Consider the following 17500-nt stretch of genomic DNA (forward strand, 5'->3'; position numbering starts at 1 on the left):
TTCCTAAAGTACTAACCAGGCTTATTAGATAATTACTGAAAAAATCCAAAAGTACTTACCTGGCCCAAACCTGCTTACATTCTGAGATCGGGCATTGACTTTTTTTTTTTTTTTTTGCAAGATTATTGGACAATTAGTGAAAATTTCCTAAAGTACTAACCAGGCCTATTAGATAATTACTGAAAAAATCCAAAAGTACTAACCTGGCCCAAACCTGCTTACATTCTGAGATCGGGCATTGACTCTTTTTTTTTTTGTTTTTACAAGATAATTAGACAATTAGTGAATTTTTCCAAAAGTACTAACCAGGCCTATTAGATAATTACTGAAAAATCCAAAAGTACTAACCTGGCCCAAAACTGCTTACATTCTGAGATCGGGCATTGACTCTTTTTTTTTTTTTTTTTTTACAAGATTATTAGACAATTAGTGAATTTTTCCAAAAGTACTAACCAGGCCTATTAGATAATTACTGAAAAAAATCCAAAAGTACTAACCTGGCCCAAACCTGCTAACATTCTGAGATCGGGCATTGACTCTTTTTTTTTTTTTTTTTTTTTACAAGATTATTAGACAATTATTGAATTTTTCCAAAAGTACTAACCAGGCCTATTAGATAATTACTGAAAAAAATCCAAACGTACTTACCTGGCCCAAACCTGCTTACATTCTAAGATCGGGCATTGACTCTTTTTTTTTTTGCAAGATTATTGGACAATTAGTGAAAATTTCCAGAAGTACTAACCAGGCCTATTAGATAATTACTGAAAAATCCAAAAGTACTAACCTGGCCCAAACCTGCTTAGATTTGGAGATCAGTTGAGATCGGGCATAGCCAGGATGGTATGGCCATAAGCGAAGAAGGCTGCAAAGAGAGGGCTATTTAAAGATCGGCCACTATAATCGCCAGTGCATTATATAAGTAGGGAAGGAAACCCAAAAGCTTACAGCACCTGGTATTCCCAAAAGTACTAACCAGGCCTATCAGATAATTACTGAAAAAATCCAAAAGTACTAACCTGGCCCAAACCTGCTTACATTCTGAGATCGGGCATTGACTTTTTTTTTTTTTTTTGCAAGATTATTGGACAATTAGTGAAAATTTCCTAAAGTACTAACCAGGCCTATTAGATAATTACTGAAAAAATCAAAAAGTACTAACCTTGCCAAAAACTGCTTACATTCTGAGATCGAGCATTGACTCTTTTTTTTTTTTTTTACAAGATTATTAGACAATTAGTGAATTTTTCCAAAAGTTCTAACCAGGCCTATTAGATAATTACTGAAAAAAATCCAAAAGTACTAACCTGGCCCAAACCTGCTTACATTCTGAGATCGGGCATTGACTCTTTTTTTTTTTTTTTTCAAGATTATTGGACAATTAGTGAACATTTCCAAAAGTACTAACCAGGCCTATTAGATAATTACTGAAAAAATCCAAAAGTACTTACCTGGCCCAAACCTGCTTACATTCTGAGATCGGGCATTGACTCTTTTTTTTTTTTTTTGCAAGATTATTGGACAATTAGTGAAAATTTCCTAAAGTACTAACCAGGCCTATTAGATAATTACTGAAAAAATCCAAAAGTACTAACCTGGCCCAAACCTGCTTACATTCTGAGATCGGGCATTGACTCTTTTTTGTTTTTTTACAAGATTATTAGACAATTAGTGAATTTTTCCAAAAGTACTAACCAGGCCTATTAGATATTTACTGAAAAAATCCAAAAGTACTAACCTGGCCCAAACCTGCTAACATTCTGAGGTCGGGCATTGACTCTTTTTTTTTTTTTGCAAGATTATTGGACAATTAGTGAAAATTTCCAAAAGTACTAACCTGGCCCAAACCTGCTTAGCTTCCGAGATCAGACGAGATCGGGCATAGCCAGGTTGGTATGGCCGTAAGCGAAGGAGGCTGCAAAGAGAGGGCTATTTAAAGATCAGCCTCTATAATCGCCAGTGCTTTATATAAGTAGGGAAGGAAACCCAAAAGCTTACAGCACCTGGTATTCCCAAAAGTACTAACCAGGCCTATTAGATAATTACTGAAAAAATCCAAAAGTACTAACCTGGCCCAAACCTGCTTAGATTTGGAGATCAGTTGAGATCGGGCATAGCCAGGATGGTATGGCCATAAGCGAAGAAGGCTGCAAAGAGAGGGCTATTTAAAAATCAGCCACTATAATCACCAGTGCTTTATATAGGTAGGGAAGGAAACCCAAAATCTTACAGCACCTGGTATTCCCAGGCGGTCTCCCATCCAAGTACTAACCAGGCCCAAACCTGCTTAGCTTCCGAGATCAGACGAGATCGGGCATAGCCAGGTTGGTATGGCCGTAAGCGAAGGAGGCTGCAAAGAGAGGGCTATTTAAAGATCGGCCACTATAATCGCCAGTGCATTATATAAGTAGGGAAGGAAACCCAAAAGCTTACAGCACCTGGTATTCCCAAAAGTACTAACCAGGCCTATCAGATAATTACTGAAAAAATCCAAAAGTACTAACCTGGCCCAAACCTGCTTACATTCTGAGATCGGGCATTGACTTTTTTTTTTTTTTTTACAAGATTATTGGACAATTAGTGAAAATTTCCTAAAGTACTAACCAGGCCTATTAGATAATTACTGAAAAAATCCAAAAGTACTAACCTGGCCAAAAACTGCTTACATTCTGAGATCGGGCATTGACTCTTTTTTTTTTTTTTTACAAGATTATTAGACAATTAGTGAATTTTTCCAAAAGTTCTAACCAGGCCTATTAGATAATTACTGAAAAAAATCCAAAAGTACTAACCTGGCCCAAACCTGCTAACATTCTGAGATCGGGCATTGACTCTTTTTTTTTTTTTTTACAAGATTATTAGACAATTAGTGAATTTTTCCAAAAGTACTAATCAGGTCTATTAGATAATTACTGAAAAAATCCAAAAGTATTTACCTGGCCCAAACCTGCTTACATTCTAAGATCGGGCATTGACTCATTTTTTTTTTTTTGCAAGATTATTGGACAATTAGTGAAAATTTCCAAAAGTACTAACCAGGCCTATTAGATAATTACTGAAAAATCCAAAAGTACTAACCTGGCCCAAACCTGCTTAGATTTGGAGACCAGTTGAGATCGGGCATAGCCAGGATGGTATGGCCATAAGCGAAGGAGGCTGCAAAGAGAGGGCTATTTAAAGATCAGCCACTATAATCGCCAGTGCTTTATATAAGTAGGGAAGGAAACCCAAAAGCTTACAGCACCTGGTATTCCCAAAAATACTAACCAGGTCTATTAGATAATTACTGAAAAAATCCAAAAGTACTAACCTGGCCCAAACCTGCTTACATTCTGAGATCGGGCATTGACTCTTTTTTTTTTTTTTTCAAGATTATTGGACAATTAGTGAACATTTCCAAAAGTACTAACCAGGCCTATTAGATAATTAGTGAAAAAATCCAAAAGTACTAACCAGGCCCAAACCTGCTTAGATTTGGAGATCAGTTGAGATCGGGCATAGCCAGGATGGTATGGCCATAAGGAGGCTGCAAAGAGAGGGCCATTTAAAGATCAGCCACTATAATCGCCAGTGCTTTACATAAGTAGGGAAGGAAACCCAAAAGCTTACAGCACCTGGTATTCCCAAAAGTACTAACCAGGCCTATTAGATAATTACTGAAAATATCCAAAAGTACTAACCTGGCCCAAACCTGCTTAGATTTGGAGATCAGTTGAGATCGGGCATAGCCAGGATGGTATGGCCATAAGCGAAGAAGGCTGCAAAGAGAGGGCTATTTAAAGATCAGCCACTATAATCGCCAGTGCTTTATATAGGTAGGGAAGGAAACCCAAAATCTTACAGCACCTGGTATTCCCAGGCGGTCTCCCATCCAAGTACTAACCAGGCCCAAACCGGCTTAGCTTCCGAAATCAGACGAGATCGGGCATAGCCAGGTTGCTATGGCCGTAAGCCAAGGAGGCTGCAAAGAGAGGGCTATTTAAAGATCAGCCACTATAATCGCCAGTGCATTATATAAGTAGGGAAGGAAACCCAAAAGCTTACAGCACCTGGTATTCCCAAAAGTACTAACCAGGCCTATTAGATAATTACTGAAAAAATCCAAAAGTACTAACCTGGCCCAAACCTGCTTACATTCTGAGATCGGGCATTGACTCTTTTTTTTTTTTTTTTTTCAAGATTATTGGACAATTAGTGAAAATTTCCTAAAGTACTAACCAGGCCTATTAGATAATTACTGAAAAAATCCAAAAGAACTAACCTGGCCCAAAACTGCTTACATTCTGAGATCGGGCATTGACTCTTTTTTTTTTTTTTTACAAGATTATTAGACAATTAGTGAATTTTTCCAAAAGTACTAACCAGGCCTATTAGATAATTACTGAAAAAAATCCAAAAGTACTAACCTGGCCCAAACCTGCTAACATTCTGAGATCGGGCATTGACTCTTTTTTTTTTTTTACAAGATTATTAGACAATTAGTGAATTTTTCCAAAAGTACTAATCAGGTCTATTAGATAATTACTGAAAAAATCCAAAAGTACTTACCTGGCCCAAACCTGCTTACATTCTAAGATCGGGCACTGACTCTTTTTTTTTTTGCAAGATTATTGGACAATTAGTGAAAATTTCCAAAAGTACTAACCTGGCCCAAACCTGCTTAGCTTCCGAGATCAGACGAGATCGGGCATAGCCAGGTTGGTATGGCCGTAAGCGAAGGAGGCTGCAAAGAGAGGGCTATTTAAAGATCAGCCTCTATAATCGCCAGTGCTTTATATAAGTAGGGAAGGAAACCCAAAAGCTTACAGCACCTGGTATTCCCAAAAGTACTAACCAGGCCTATTAGATAATTACTGAAAAAATCCAAAAGTACTAACCTGGCCCAAACCTGCTTAGATTTGGAGATCAGTTGAGATCAGCATAGCCAGGATGGTATGGCCATAAGCGAAGAAGGCTGCAAAGAGAGGGCTATTTAAAAATCAGCCACTATAATCGCCAGTGCTTTATATAGGTAGGGAAGGAAACCCAAAATCTTACAGCACCTGGTATTCCCAGGCGGTCTCCCATCCAAGTACTAACCAGGCCCAAACCTGCTTAGCTTCCGAGATCAGACGAGATCGGGCATAGCCAGGTTGGTATGGCCGTAAGCGAAGGAGGCTGCAAAGAGAGGGCTATTTAAAGATCGGCCACTATAATCGCCAGTGCATTATATAAGTAGGGAAGGAAACCCAAAAGCTTACAGCACCTGGTATTCCCAAAAGTACTAACCAGGCCTATCAGATAATTACTGAAAAAATCCAAAAGTACTAACCTGGCCCAAACCTGCTTACATTCTGAGATCGGGCATTGACTTTTTTTTTTTTTTTTGCACGATTATTGGACAATTAGTGAAAATTTCCTAAAGTACTAACCAGGCCTATTAGATAATTACTGAAAAAATCAAAAAGTACTAACCTGGCCAAAAACTGCTTACATTCTGAGATCGAGCATTGACTCTTTTTTTTTTTTTTACAAGATTATTAGACAATTAGTGAATTTTTCCAAAAGTTCTAACCAGGCCTATTAGATAATTACTGAAAAAAATCCAAAAGTACTAACCTGGCCCAAACCTGCTTACATTCTGAGATCGGGCATTGACTCTTTTTTTTTTTTTTTTCAAGATTATTGGACAATTAGTGAACATTTCCAAAAGTACTAACCAGGCCTATTAGATAATTACTGAAAAAATCCAAAAGTACTTACCTGGCCCAAACCTGCTTACATTCTGAGATCGGGCATTGACTCTTTTTTTTTTTTTTTGCAAGATTATTGGACAATTAGTGAAAATTTCCTAAAGTACTAACCAGGCCTATTAGATAATTACTGAAAAAATCCAAAAGTACTAACCTGGCCCAAACCTGCTTACATTCTGAGATCGGGCATTGACTCTTTTTTGTTTTTTTACAAGATTATTAGACAATTAGTGAATTTTTCCAAAAGTACTAACCAGGCCTATTAGATATTTACTGAAAAAATCCAAAAGTACTAACCTGGCCCAAACCTGCTAACATTCTGAGGTCGGGCATTGACTCTTTTTTTTTTTTTGCAAGATTATTGGACAATTAGTGAAAATTTCCAAAAGTACTAACCAGGCCTATTAGATAATTACTGAAAAAATCCAAAAGTACTAACTTGGCCCAAACCTGCTTACATTCTGAGATCGGGCATTGACTCTTTTTTTTTTTTTTTTTGCAAGATTATTGGACAATTAGTGAACATTTCCAAAAGTACTAACCAGGCCTATTAAATAATTACTGAAAAAATCCAAAAGTACTTACCTGGCCCAAACCTGGTTACATTCTGAGATCGGGCATTGAGTTTTTTTTTTTTTTTTTTGCAAGATTATTGGACAATTAGTGAAAAAATCCAAAAGTACTAACCAGGCCCAAACCTGCTTAGATTTGGAGATCAGTTGAGATCGGGCATAGCCAGGATGGTATGGCCATAAGCGAAGGAGGCTGCAAAGAGAGGGCCATTTAAAGATCAGCCACTATAATCGCCAGTGCTTTATATAAGTAGGGAAGGAAACCCAAAAGCTTACAGCACCTGGTATTCCCAGGCGGTCTCCCATCCAAGTACTAACCAGGCCCAAACCTGCTTAGCTTCCGAGATCGAAACGAGATCGGGCATAGCCAGGTTGGTATGGCCGTAAGTGAAGGAGGCTGCAAAGAGAGGGCTATTTAAAGATCAGCCACTATAATCGCCAGTGCTTTATATAAGTAGGGCAGGAAACCCAAAAGCTTACAGCACCTGGTATTCCCAGGCGGTCTCCCATCCAAGTACTAACCAGGCCCAAACCTGCTTAGATTCCGAGATCAGACGAGATCGGGCATAGCCAGGTTGGTATGGCCGTAAGCGAAGGAAGCTGCAAAGAGAGGGCTATTTAAAGATCAGCCACTATAATCGCCAGTGCACTATATAAGTAGGGAAGGAAACCCAAAAGCTTACAGCACCTGGTATTCCCAAAAGTACTAACCAGGCCTATTAGATAATTACTGAAAAAATCCAAAAGTACTAACCTGGCCCAAACCTGCTTACATTCTGAGATCGGGCATTGACTCTTTTTTGTTTTTTTACAAGATTATTAGACAATTAGTGAATTTTTCCAAAAGTACTAACCAGGCCTATTAGATATTTACTGAAAAAATCCAAAAGTACTAACCTGGCCGAAACCTGCTAACATTCTGAGGTCGGGCATTGACTCTTTTTTTTTTTTTTTGCAAGATTATTGGACAATTAGTGAAAATTTCCAAAAGTACTAACCAGGCCTATTAGATAATTACTGAAAAAATCCAAAAGTACTAACCTGGCCCAAACCTGCTTACATTCTGAGATCGGGCATTGACTCTTTTTTTTTTTTTTGCAAGATTATTGGACAATTAGTGAAAATTTCCAAAAGTACTAACCAGGCCTATTAGATAATTACTGAAAAAATCCAAAAGTACTAACCTGGCCCAAACCTGCTTAGATTTGGAGATCAGTTGAGATCGGGCATAGCCAGGATGGTATGGCCATAAGCGTAAGAGGCTGCAAAGAGAGGGCTATTTAAAGATCAGCCACTATAATCGCCAGTGCTTTATATAAGTAGGGAAGGAAACCCAAAAGCTTACAGCACCTTGTATTCCCAGGCGGTCTCCCATCCAAGTACTAACCAGGCCCAAACCTGCTTAGCTTCCGAGATCAGACGAAATCGGGCATAGCCAGGTTGGTTTGGCCGTAAGCGAAGGAGGCTGAAAAGAGAGGGCTATTTAAAGATCAGCCACTATAATCGCCAGTGCATTATATAAGTAGGGAAGGAAACCCAAAAGCTTATAGCACCTGGTATTCCCAAAAGTACTAACCAGGCCTATTAGATAATTACTGAAAAAATCCAAAAGTACTAACCTGGCCCAAACCTGCTTACATTCTGAGATCGGGCATTGAATTTTTTTTTTTTTTTTTTTGCAAGATTATTGGACAATTAGTGAAAATTTCCTAAAGTACTAACAAGGCCTATTAGATAATTACTGAAAAAATCCAAAAGTACTAACCTGGCCCAAACCTGCTTACATTCTGAGATCGGGCATTGACTCTTTTTTTTTTTTTTTTTGCAAGATTATTGGACAATTAGTGAAAATTTCCTAAAGTACTAACCAGGCCTATTAGATAATTACTGAAAAAATCCAAAAGTACTAACCTGGCCAAAAACTGCTTACATTCTGAGATCGGGCATTGACTCTTTTTTTTTTTTTTTACAAGATTATTAGACAATTAGTGAATTTTTCCAAAAGTACTAACCAGGCCTATTAGATAATTACTGAAAAAAATCCAAAAGTACTAACCTGGCCCAAACCTGCTTAGATTTGGAGATCAGTTGAGATCGGGCATAGCCAGGATGGTATGGCCATAAGCGAAGAAGGCTGCAAAGAGAGGGCTATTTAAAGATCAGCCACTATAATCGCCAGTGCTTTATATAGGTAGGGAAGGAAACCCAAAATCTTACAGCACCTGGTATTCCCAGGCGGTCTCCCATCCAAGTACTAACCAGGCCCAAACCTGCTTAGCTTCCGAAATCAGACGAGATCGGGCATAGCCAGGTTGCTATGGCCGTAAGCGAAGGAGGCTGCAAAGAGAGGGCTATTTAAAGATCAGCCACTATAATCGCCAGTGCATTATATAAGTAGGGAAGGAAACCCAAAAGCTTACAGCACCTGGTATTCCCAAAAGTACTAACCAGGCCTATTAGATAATTACTGAAAAAATCCAAAAGTACTAACCTGGCTCAAACCTGCTTACATTCTGAGATCGGGCATTGACTCTTTTTTTTTTTTTTTTGCAAGATTATTGGACAATTAGTGAAAATTTCCTAAAGTACTAACCAGGCCTATTAGATAATTACTGAAAAAATCCAAAAGTACTAACCTGGCCCAAAACTGCTTACATTCTGAGATCGGGCATTGACTCTTTTTTTTTTTTTTTACAAGATTATTAGACAATTAGTGAATTTTTCCAAAAGTACTAACCAGGCCTATTAGATAATTACTGAAAAAAATCCAAAAGTACTAACCTGGCCCAAACCTGCTAACATTCTGAGATCGGGCATTGACTCTTTTTTTTTTTTTTTACAAGATTATTAGACAATTAGTGAATTTTTCCAAAAGTATCAATCAGGCCTATTAGATAATTACTGAAAAAATCCAAAAGTACTAACCTGGCCCAAACCTGCTTACATTCTGAGATCGGGCATTGACTCTTTTTTTTTTTTTTTTTTGCAAGATTATTGGACAATTAGTGAAAATTTCCAAAAGTACTAACCAGGCCTATTAGATAATTACTGAAAAATCCAAAAGTACTAACCTGGCCCAAACCTGCTTAGCTTCCGAGATCAGACGAGATCGGGCATAGCAAGGTTGGTATGGCCGTAAGCGAAGGAGGCTGCAAAGAGAGGGCTATTTAAAGATCAGCCTCTATAATCGCCAGTGCTTTATATAAGTAAGGAAGGAAACCCAAAATCTTACAGCACCTGGTATTCCCAAAAGTACTAACCAGGCCTATTAGATAATTATTGAAAAAATCCAAAAGTACTAACCTGGCCCAAACCTGCTTACATTCCGAGATCGGGCATTGACTCTTTTTTTTTTTTTTTTTGCAAGATTATTGGACAATTAGTGAACATTTCCAAAAGTACTAACCAGGCCTATTAGATAATTACTGAAAAAATCTAAAAGTACTAACCTGGCCCAAACCTGCTTACATTCTGAGATCGGGCATTGACTCTTTTTTTTTTTTTTTGCAAGATTATTGGACAATTAGTGAAAATTTCATAAAGTACTAACCAGGCCTATTAGATAATTACTGAAAAAACCAAAAGTACTAACCTTGCCCAAACCTGCTTAGATTTGGAGATCAGTTGAGATCGGGCATAGCCAGGATGGTATGGCCATAAGCGAAGGAGGCTGCAAAGAGAGGGCTATTTAAAGATCAGCCACTATAATCGCCTGTGCTTTATATAAGTAGGGAAGGAAACCCAAAAGCTTACAGCACCTGGTATTCCCAGGCGGTCTCCCATCCAAGTACTAACCAGGCCCAAACCTGCTTAGCTTCGGAGATCAGACGAGATCGGCATAGCCAGGTTGGTATGGCCATAAGCGAACGAGGCTGCAAAGAGAGGGCTATTTAAAGATCAGCCTCTATAATCGCCAATGCATTATATAAGCAGGGAAGGAAACCCAAAAGCTTACAGCACCTGGTATTCCCAAAAGTACTAACCAGGCCTATTACATAATTACTGAAAAAATCCAAAAGTACTAACCTGGCCCAAACCTGCTTACATTCTGACATCGGGCATTGACTCTTTTTTGTTTTTTTACAAGATTATTAAACAATTAGTGAATTTTTCCAAAAGTACTAACCAGGCCTATTAGATATTTACTGAAAAATTCCAAAAGTACTAACCTGGCCCAAACCTGCTAACATTCTGAGGTCGGGCATTGACTCTTTTTTTTTTTTTGCAAGATTATTGGACAATTAGTGAAAATTTCCAAAAGTACTAACCAGACCTATTATATAATTACTGAAAAAATCCAAAAGTACTAACCTGGCCCAAACCTGCTTACATTTGGAGATTAGTTGAGATCGGGCATAGCCAGGATGGTATGGCCATAAGCGAAGGAGGCTGCAAAGAGAGGGCTATTTAAAGATCAGCCACTATAATCGCCAGTGCTTTATATAAGTAGGGAAGGAAACCCAAAAGCTTACAGCACCTGGTATTCCCAGGGGGTCTCCCATCCAAGTACTAACCAGGCCCAAACCTGCTTAGCTTCCGAGATCAGACGAGATAAGGCATAGCCAGGTTGGTATGGCCGTAAGCGAAGGAGGCTGCAAAGAGAGGGCTATTTAAAGATCAGCCACTATAATCGCCAGTGCATTATATAAGTAGGGAAGGAAACCCAAAAGCTTACAGCACCTGGTATTCCCAAAAGTACTAACCAGGCCTATTAGATAATTACTGAAAAAATCCAAAAGTACTAACCTGGCCCAAACCTGCTTACATTCTGAGATCGGGCATTGACTCTTTTTTGTTTTTTTACAAGATTATTAGACAATTAGTGAATTTTTCCAAAAGAACTAACCAGGCCTATTAGATATTTACTGAAAAAATCCAAAAGAACTAACCTGGCCCAAACCTGCTAACATTCTGAGGTCGGGCATTGACTCTTTTTTTTTTTTGCAAGATTATTGGACAATTAGTGAAAATTTCCAAAAGTACTAACCAGGCCTATTAGATAATTACTGAAAAAATCCAAAAGTACTAAACTGGCCCAAACCTGCTTACATTCTGAGATCGGGCATTGATTCTTTTTTTTTTTTTTTTGCAAGATTATTGGACAATTCGTGAAAATTTCCTAAAGTACTAACCAGGCCTATTAGATAATTATTGAAAAATTCCAAAATTACTAACCTGGCCCAAACCTGCTTACATTCTGAGATCGGGAATTGACTCTTTTTTTTTTTTTTTTCCAAGATTATTGGACAATTAGTGAACATTTCCAAAAGTACTAACCAGGCCTATTAGATAATTACTGAAAAAATCCAGAAGTACTAACCTGGCCCAAACCTGCTTAGATTTGGAGATCAGTTGAGATCGGGCATAGCCAGGATGGTATGGCCATAAGCGAAGAAGGCTGCAAAGAGAGGGCTATTTAAAAATCAGCCACTATAATTGCCAGTGCTTTATATAGGTAGGGAAGGAAACCCAAAATCTTACAGCACCTGGTATTCCCAGGCGGTCTCCCATCCAAGTACTAACCAGGCCCAAACCTGTTTAGCTTCCGAGATCAGACGAGATCGGGCATAGCCAGGTTGGTATGGCCGTAAGCAAAGGAGGCTGCAAAGAGAGGGCTATTTAAAGATCGGCCACTATAATCGCCAGTGCATTATATAAGTAGAGAAGGAAACCCAAAAGCTTACAGCACCTGGTATTCCCAAAAGTACTAACCAGGCCTATCAGATAATTACTGAAAAAATCCAAAAGTACTAACCTGGCCCAAACCTGCTTACATTCTGAGATCGGGCATTGAATTTTTTTTTTTTTTTTTTTTTTTTTGCAAGATTATTGGACAATTAGTGAAAATTTCCTAAAGTACTAACAAGGCCTATTAGATAATTACTGAAAAAATCCAAAAGTACTAACCTGGCCCAAACCTGCTTACATTCTGAGATCGGGCATTGACTTTTTTTTTTTTTTTTTGCAAGATTATTGGACAATTAGTGAAAATTTCCTAAAGTACTAACCAGGCCTATTAGATAATTACTGAAAAAATCCAAAAGTACTAACCTGGCCAAAAACTGCTTACATTCTGAGATCGGGCATTGATTCTTTTTTTTTTTTACAAGATTATTAGACAATTAGTGAATTTTTCCAAAAGTACTAACCAGGCCTATTAGATAATTACTGAAAAAAATCCAAAAGTACTAACCTGGCCCAAACCTGCTAACATTCTGAGATCGGGCATTGACTCTTTTTTTTTTTTTTTTTTTACAAGATTAGTAGACAATTAGTGAATTTTTCCAAAAGTATTAACCAGGCCTATTAGATAATTACTGAAAAAAAAATCCAAAAGTACTTACCTGGCCCAAACCTGCTTACATTCTAAGATCGGGCATTGACTCTTTTTTTTTTTGCAAGATTATTGGACAATTAGTGAAAATTTCCAGAAGTACTAACCAGGCCTATTAGATAATTACTGATAAATCCAAAAGTACTAACCTGGCCCAAACCTGCTTAGATTTGGAGATCAGTTGAGATCGGGCATAGCCAGGATGGTATGGCCATAAGCGAAGAAGGCTGCAAAGAGAGGGCTATTTAAAGTTCAGCCACTATAATCGCCAGTGCTTTATATAAGTAGGGAAGGAAACCCAAAAGCTTACAGCACCTGGTATTCCCAAAAGTACTAACCAGGCCTATTAGATAATTACTGAAAATATCCAAAAGTACTAACCTGGCCCAAACCTGCTTAGATTTGGAGATCAGTTGAGATCGGGCATAGCCAGGATGGTATGGCCATAAGCGAAGAAGGCTGCAATGAGAGGGCTATTTAAAGATCAGCCACTATAATCGCCAGTGCTTTATATAGGTAGGGAAGGAAACCCAAAATCTTACAGCACCTGGTATTCCCAGGCGGTCTCCCATCCAAGTACTAACCAGGCCCAAACCTGCTTAGCTTCCGAAATCAGACGAGATCGGGCATAGCCAGGTTGCTATGGCCGTAAGCGAAGGAGGCTGCAAAGAGAGGGCTATTTAAAGATCAGCCACTATAATCGCCAGTGCATTATATAAGTAGGGAAGGAAACCCAAAAGCTTACAGCACCTGGTATTCCCAAAAGTACTAACCAGGCCTATTAGATAATTACTGAAAAAATCCAAAAGTACTAACCTGGCCCAAACCTGCTTACATTCTGAGATCGGGCATTGACTCTTTTTTTTTGCAAGATTATTGGACAATTAGTGAAAATTTCCTAAAGTACTAACCAGGCCTATTAGATAATTACTGAAAAAATCCAATAGTACTAACCTGGCCCAAAACTGCTTACATTCTGAGATCGGGCATTGACTCTTTTTTTTTTTTTTTACAAGATTATTAGACAATTAGTGAATTTTTCCAAAAGTACTAACCAGGCCTATTAGATAATTACTGAAAAAAATCCAAAAGTACTAACCTGGCCCAAACCTGCTAACATTCTGAGATCGGGCATTGACTCTTTTTTTTTTTTTTTTACAAGATTATTAGACAATTAGTGAATTTTTCCAAAAGTATCAATCAGGTCTATTAGATAATTACTGAAAAAATCCAAAAGTTCTTACCTGGCCCAAACCTGCTTACATTCTAAGATCGGGCATTGACTCTTTTTTTTTTTTTTGCAAGATTATTGGACAATTAGTGAAAATTTCCAAAAGTACTAACCAGGCCTATTAGATAATTACTGAAAAATCCAAAAGTACTAACCTGGCCCAAACCTGCTTAGCTTCCGAGATCAGACGAGATCGGGCATAGCAAGGTTGGTATGGCCGTAAGCGAAGGAGGCTGCAAAGAGAGGGCTATTTAAAGATCAGCCTCTATAATCGCCAGTGCTTTATATAAGTAGGGAAGGAAACCCAAAATCTTACAGCACCTGGTATTCCCAAAAGTACTAACCAGGCCTATTAGATAATTATTGAAAAAATCCAAAAGTACTAACCTGGCCCAAACCTGCTTACATTCCGAGATCGGGCATTGACTCTTTTTTTTTTTTTTTTTTGCAAGATTATTGGACAATTAGTGAAAATTTCCTAAAGTACTAACAAGGCCTATTAGATAATTACTGAAAAAATCCAAAAGTACTAACCTGGCCCAAACCTGCTTACATTCTGAGATCGGGCATTGACTTTTTTTTTTTTTTTTTGCAAGATTATTGGACAATTAGTGAAAATTTCCTAAAGTACTAACCAGGCCTATTAGATAATTACTGAAAAAATCCAAAAGTACTAACCTGGCCAAAAACTGCTTACATTCTGAGATCGGGCATTGATTCTTTTTTTTTTTTACAAGATTATTAGACAATTAGTGAATTTTTCCAAAAGTACTAACCAGGCCTATTAGATAATTACTGAAAAAAATCCAAAAGTACTAACCTGGCCCAAACCTGCTAACATTCTGAGATCGGGCATTGACTCTTTTTTTTTTTTTTTTTTTACAAGATTAGTAGACAATTAGTGAATTTTTCCAAAAGTATTAACCAGGCCTATTAGATAATTACTGAAAAAAAAATCCAAAAGTACTTACCTGGCCCAAACCTGCTTACATTCTAAGATCGGGCATTGACTCTTTTTTTTTTTGCAAGATTATTGGACAATTAGTGAAAATTTCCAGAAGTACTAACCAGGCCTATTAGATAATTACTGATAAATCCAAAAGTACTAACCTGGCCCAAACCTGCTTAGATTTGGAGATCAGTTGAGATCGGGCATAGCCAGGATGGTATGGCCATAAGCGAAGAAGGCTGCAAAGAGAGGGCTATTTAAAGTTCAGCCACTATAATCGCCAGTGCTTTATATAAGTAGGGAAGGAAACCCAAAAGCTTACAGCACCTGGTATTCCCAAAAGTACTAACCAGGCCTATTAGATAATTACTGAAAATATCCAAAAGTACTAACCTGGCCCAAACCTGCTTAGATTTGGAGATCAGTTGAGATCGGGCATAGCCAGGATGGTATGGCCATAAGCGAAGAAGGCTGCAATGAGAGGGCTATTTAAAGATCAGCCACTATAATCGCCAGTGCTTTATATAGGTAGGGAAGGAAACCCAAAATCTTACAGCACCTGGTATTCCCAGGCGGTCTCCCATCCAAGCACTAACCAGGCCCAAACCTGCTTAGCTTCCGAAATCAGACGAGATCGGGCATAGCCAGGTTGCTATGGCCGTAAGCGAAGGAGGCTGCAAAGAGAGGGCTATTTAAAGATCAGCCACTATAATCGCCAGTGCATTATATAAGTAGGGAAGGAAACCCAAAAGCTTACAGCACCTGGTATTCCCAAAAGTACTAACCAGGCCTATTAGATAATTACTGAAAAAATCCAAAAGTACTAACCTGGCCCAAACCTGCTTACATTCTGAGATCGGGCATTGACTCTTTTTTTTTGCAAGATTATTGGACAATTAGTGAAAATTTCCTAAAGTACTAACCAGGCCTATTAGATAATTACTGAAAAAATCCAATAGTACTAACCTGGCCCAAAACTGCTTACATTCTGAGATCGGGCATTGACTCTTTTTTTTTTTTTTTACAAGATTATTAGACAATTAGTGAATTTTTCCAAAAGTACTAACCAGGCCTATTAGATAATTACTGAAAAAAATCCAAAAGTACTAACCTGGCCCAAACCTGCTAACATTCTGAGATCGGGCATTGACTCTTTTTTTTTTTTTTTTACAAGATTATTAGACAATTAGTGAATTTTTCCAAAAGTATCAATCAGGTCTATTAGATAATTACTGAAAAAATCCAAAAGTACTTACCTGGCCCAAACCTGCTTACATTCTAAGATCGGGCATTGACTCTTTTTTTTTTTTTTGCAAGATTATTGGACAATTAGTGAAAATTTCCAAAAGTACTAACCAGGCCTATTAGATAATTACTGAAAAATCCAAAAGTACTAACCTGGCCCAAACCTGCTTAGCTTCCGAGATCAGACGAGATCGGGCATAGCAAGGTTGGTATGGCCGTAAGCGAAGGAGGCTGCAAAGAGAGGGCTATTTAAAGATCAGCCTCTATAATCGCCAGTGCTTTATATAAGTAGGGAAGGAAACCCAAAATCTTACAGCACCTGGTATTCCCAAAAGTACTAACCAGGCCTATTAGATAATTATTGAAAAAATCCAAAAGTACTAACCTGGCCCAAACCTGCTTACATTCCGAGATCGGGCATTGACTCTTTTTTTTTTTTTTTTGCAAGATTATTGGACAATTAGTGAACATTTCCAAAAGTACTAACCAGGCCTATTAGATAATTACTGAAAAAATCTAAAAGTACTAACCTGGCCCAAACCTGCTTACATTCTGAGATCGGGCATTGACTCTTTTTTTTTTTTTTTTGCAAGATTATTGGACAATTAGTGAAAATTTCATAAAGTACTAACCAGGCCTATTAGATAATTACTGAAAAAACCAAAAGTACTAACCTTGCCCAAACCTGCTTAGATTTGGAGATCAGTTGAGATCGGGCATAGCCAGGATGGTATGGCCATAAGCGAAGGAGGCTGCAAAGAGAGGGCTATTTAAAGATCAGCCACTATAATCGCCAGTGCTTTATATAAGTAGGGAAGGAAACCCAAAAGCTTACAGCACCTGGTATTCCCAGGCGGTCTCCCATCCAAGTACTAACCAGGCCCAAACCTGCTTAGCTTTGGAGATCAGACGAGATCGGCATAGCCAGGTTGGTATGGCCATAAGCGAACGAGGCTGCAAAGAGAGGGCTATTTAAAGATCAGCCTCTATAATCGCCAATGCATTATATAAGCAGGGAAGGAAACCCAAAAGCTTACAGCACCTGGTATTCCCAAAAGTACTAACCAGGCCTATTACATAATTACTGAAAAAATCCAAAAGTACTAACCTGGCCCAAACCTGCTTACATTCTGACATCGGGCATTGACTCTTTTTTGTTTTTTTACAAGATTATTAGACAATTAGTGAATTTTTCCAAAAGTACTAACCAGGCCTATTAGATATTTACTGAAAAATTCCAAAAGTACTAACCTGGCCCAAACCTGCTAACATTCTGAGGTCGGGCATTGACTCTTTTTTTTTTTTGCAAGATTATTGGACAATTAGTGAAAATTTCCAAAAGTACTAACCAGACCTATTATATAATTACTGAAAAAATCCAAAAGTACTAACCTGGCCCAAACCTGCTTACATTTGGAGATTAGTTGAGATCGGGCA

At 38.1% G+C, this 17500-nt stretch overlaps 12 non-coding genes and 1 pseudogene across 12 annotated transcripts; all 13 read right to left on the reverse strand.

Moving 5' to 3' along the window:
• Nucleotides 1-2223: 2223 nt before the first annotated feature.
• LOC132149828 (5S ribosomal RNA) lies at nt 2224-2342 on the reverse strand. Its single transcript, XR_009435090.1, has one exon. It is a non-coding gene; the product is annotated as a 5S ribosomal RNA (ribosomal RNA).
• Nucleotides 2343-3834: 1492 nt separating this feature from the next.
• Nucleotides 3835-3953, reverse strand: LOC132150678 (5S ribosomal RNA). The gene has a single exon (XR_009435903.1). It is a non-coding gene; the product is annotated as a 5S ribosomal RNA (ribosomal RNA).
• A 1077-nt stretch (nt 3954-5030) lies between these two features.
• LOC132149829 (5S ribosomal RNA) lies at nt 5031-5149 on the reverse strand. The gene has a single exon (XR_009435091.1). It is a non-coding gene; the product is annotated as a 5S ribosomal RNA (ribosomal RNA).
• A 1424-nt stretch (nt 5150-6573) lies between these two features.
• On the reverse strand, nt 6574-6693 carry LOC132150061 (5S ribosomal RNA). Its single transcript, XR_009435309.1, has one exon. It is a non-coding gene; the product is annotated as a 5S ribosomal RNA (ribosomal RNA).
• An 84-nt stretch (nt 6694-6777) lies between these two features.
• On the reverse strand, nt 6778-6896 carry LOC132151047 (5S ribosomal RNA). Its single transcript, XR_009436212.1, has one exon. It is a non-coding gene; the product is annotated as a 5S ribosomal RNA (ribosomal RNA).
• Nucleotides 6897-7642: 746 nt separating this feature from the next.
• Nucleotides 7643-7761, reverse strand: LOC132150542 (5S ribosomal RNA). Its single transcript, XR_009435771.1, has one exon. It is a non-coding gene; the product is annotated as a 5S ribosomal RNA (ribosomal RNA).
• Nucleotides 7762-8514: 753 nt separating this feature from the next.
• Nucleotides 8515-8633, reverse strand: LOC132150613 (5S ribosomal RNA). The gene has a single exon (XR_009435841.1). It is a non-coding gene; the product is annotated as a 5S ribosomal RNA (ribosomal RNA).
• A 1417-nt stretch (nt 8634-10050) lies between these two features.
• LOC132150571 (5S ribosomal RNA) lies at nt 10051-10168 on the reverse strand. Its single transcript, XR_009435800.1, has one exon. It is a non-coding gene; the product is annotated as a 5S ribosomal RNA (ribosomal RNA).
• A 601-nt stretch (nt 10169-10769) lies between these two features.
• On the reverse strand, nt 10770-10888 carry LOC132150453 (5S ribosomal RNA). The gene has a single exon (XR_009435685.1). It is a non-coding gene; the product is annotated as a 5S ribosomal RNA (ribosomal RNA).
• Nucleotides 10889-11778: 890 nt separating this feature from the next.
• LOC132150073 (5S ribosomal RNA) lies at nt 11779-11897 on the reverse strand. Its single transcript, XR_009435320.1, has one exon. It is a non-coding gene; the product is annotated as a 5S ribosomal RNA (ribosomal RNA).
• Nucleotides 11898-13173: 1276 nt separating this feature from the next.
• Nucleotides 13174-13292, reverse strand: LOC132150614 (5S ribosomal RNA). The gene has a single exon (XR_009435842.1). It is a non-coding gene; the product is annotated as a 5S ribosomal RNA (ribosomal RNA).
• A 2073-nt stretch (nt 13293-15365) lies between these two features.
• LOC132150692 (5S ribosomal RNA) lies at nt 15366-15484 on the reverse strand (annotated as a pseudogene).
• Nucleotides 15485-16891: 1407 nt separating this feature from the next.
• On the reverse strand, nt 16892-17009 carry LOC132150644 (5S ribosomal RNA). The gene has a single exon (XR_009435870.1). It is a non-coding gene; the product is annotated as a 5S ribosomal RNA (ribosomal RNA).
• Nucleotides 17010-17500: the final 491 nt, after the last annotated feature.

The sequence above is a fragment of the Carassius carassius genome, chromosome 9, assembly GCF_963082965.1.
Source record: "Carassius carassius chromosome 9, fCarCar2.1, whole genome shotgun sequence".
Lineage (NCBI taxonomy): Eukaryota > Metazoa > Chordata > Actinopteri > Cypriniformes > Cyprinidae > Carassius > Carassius carassius.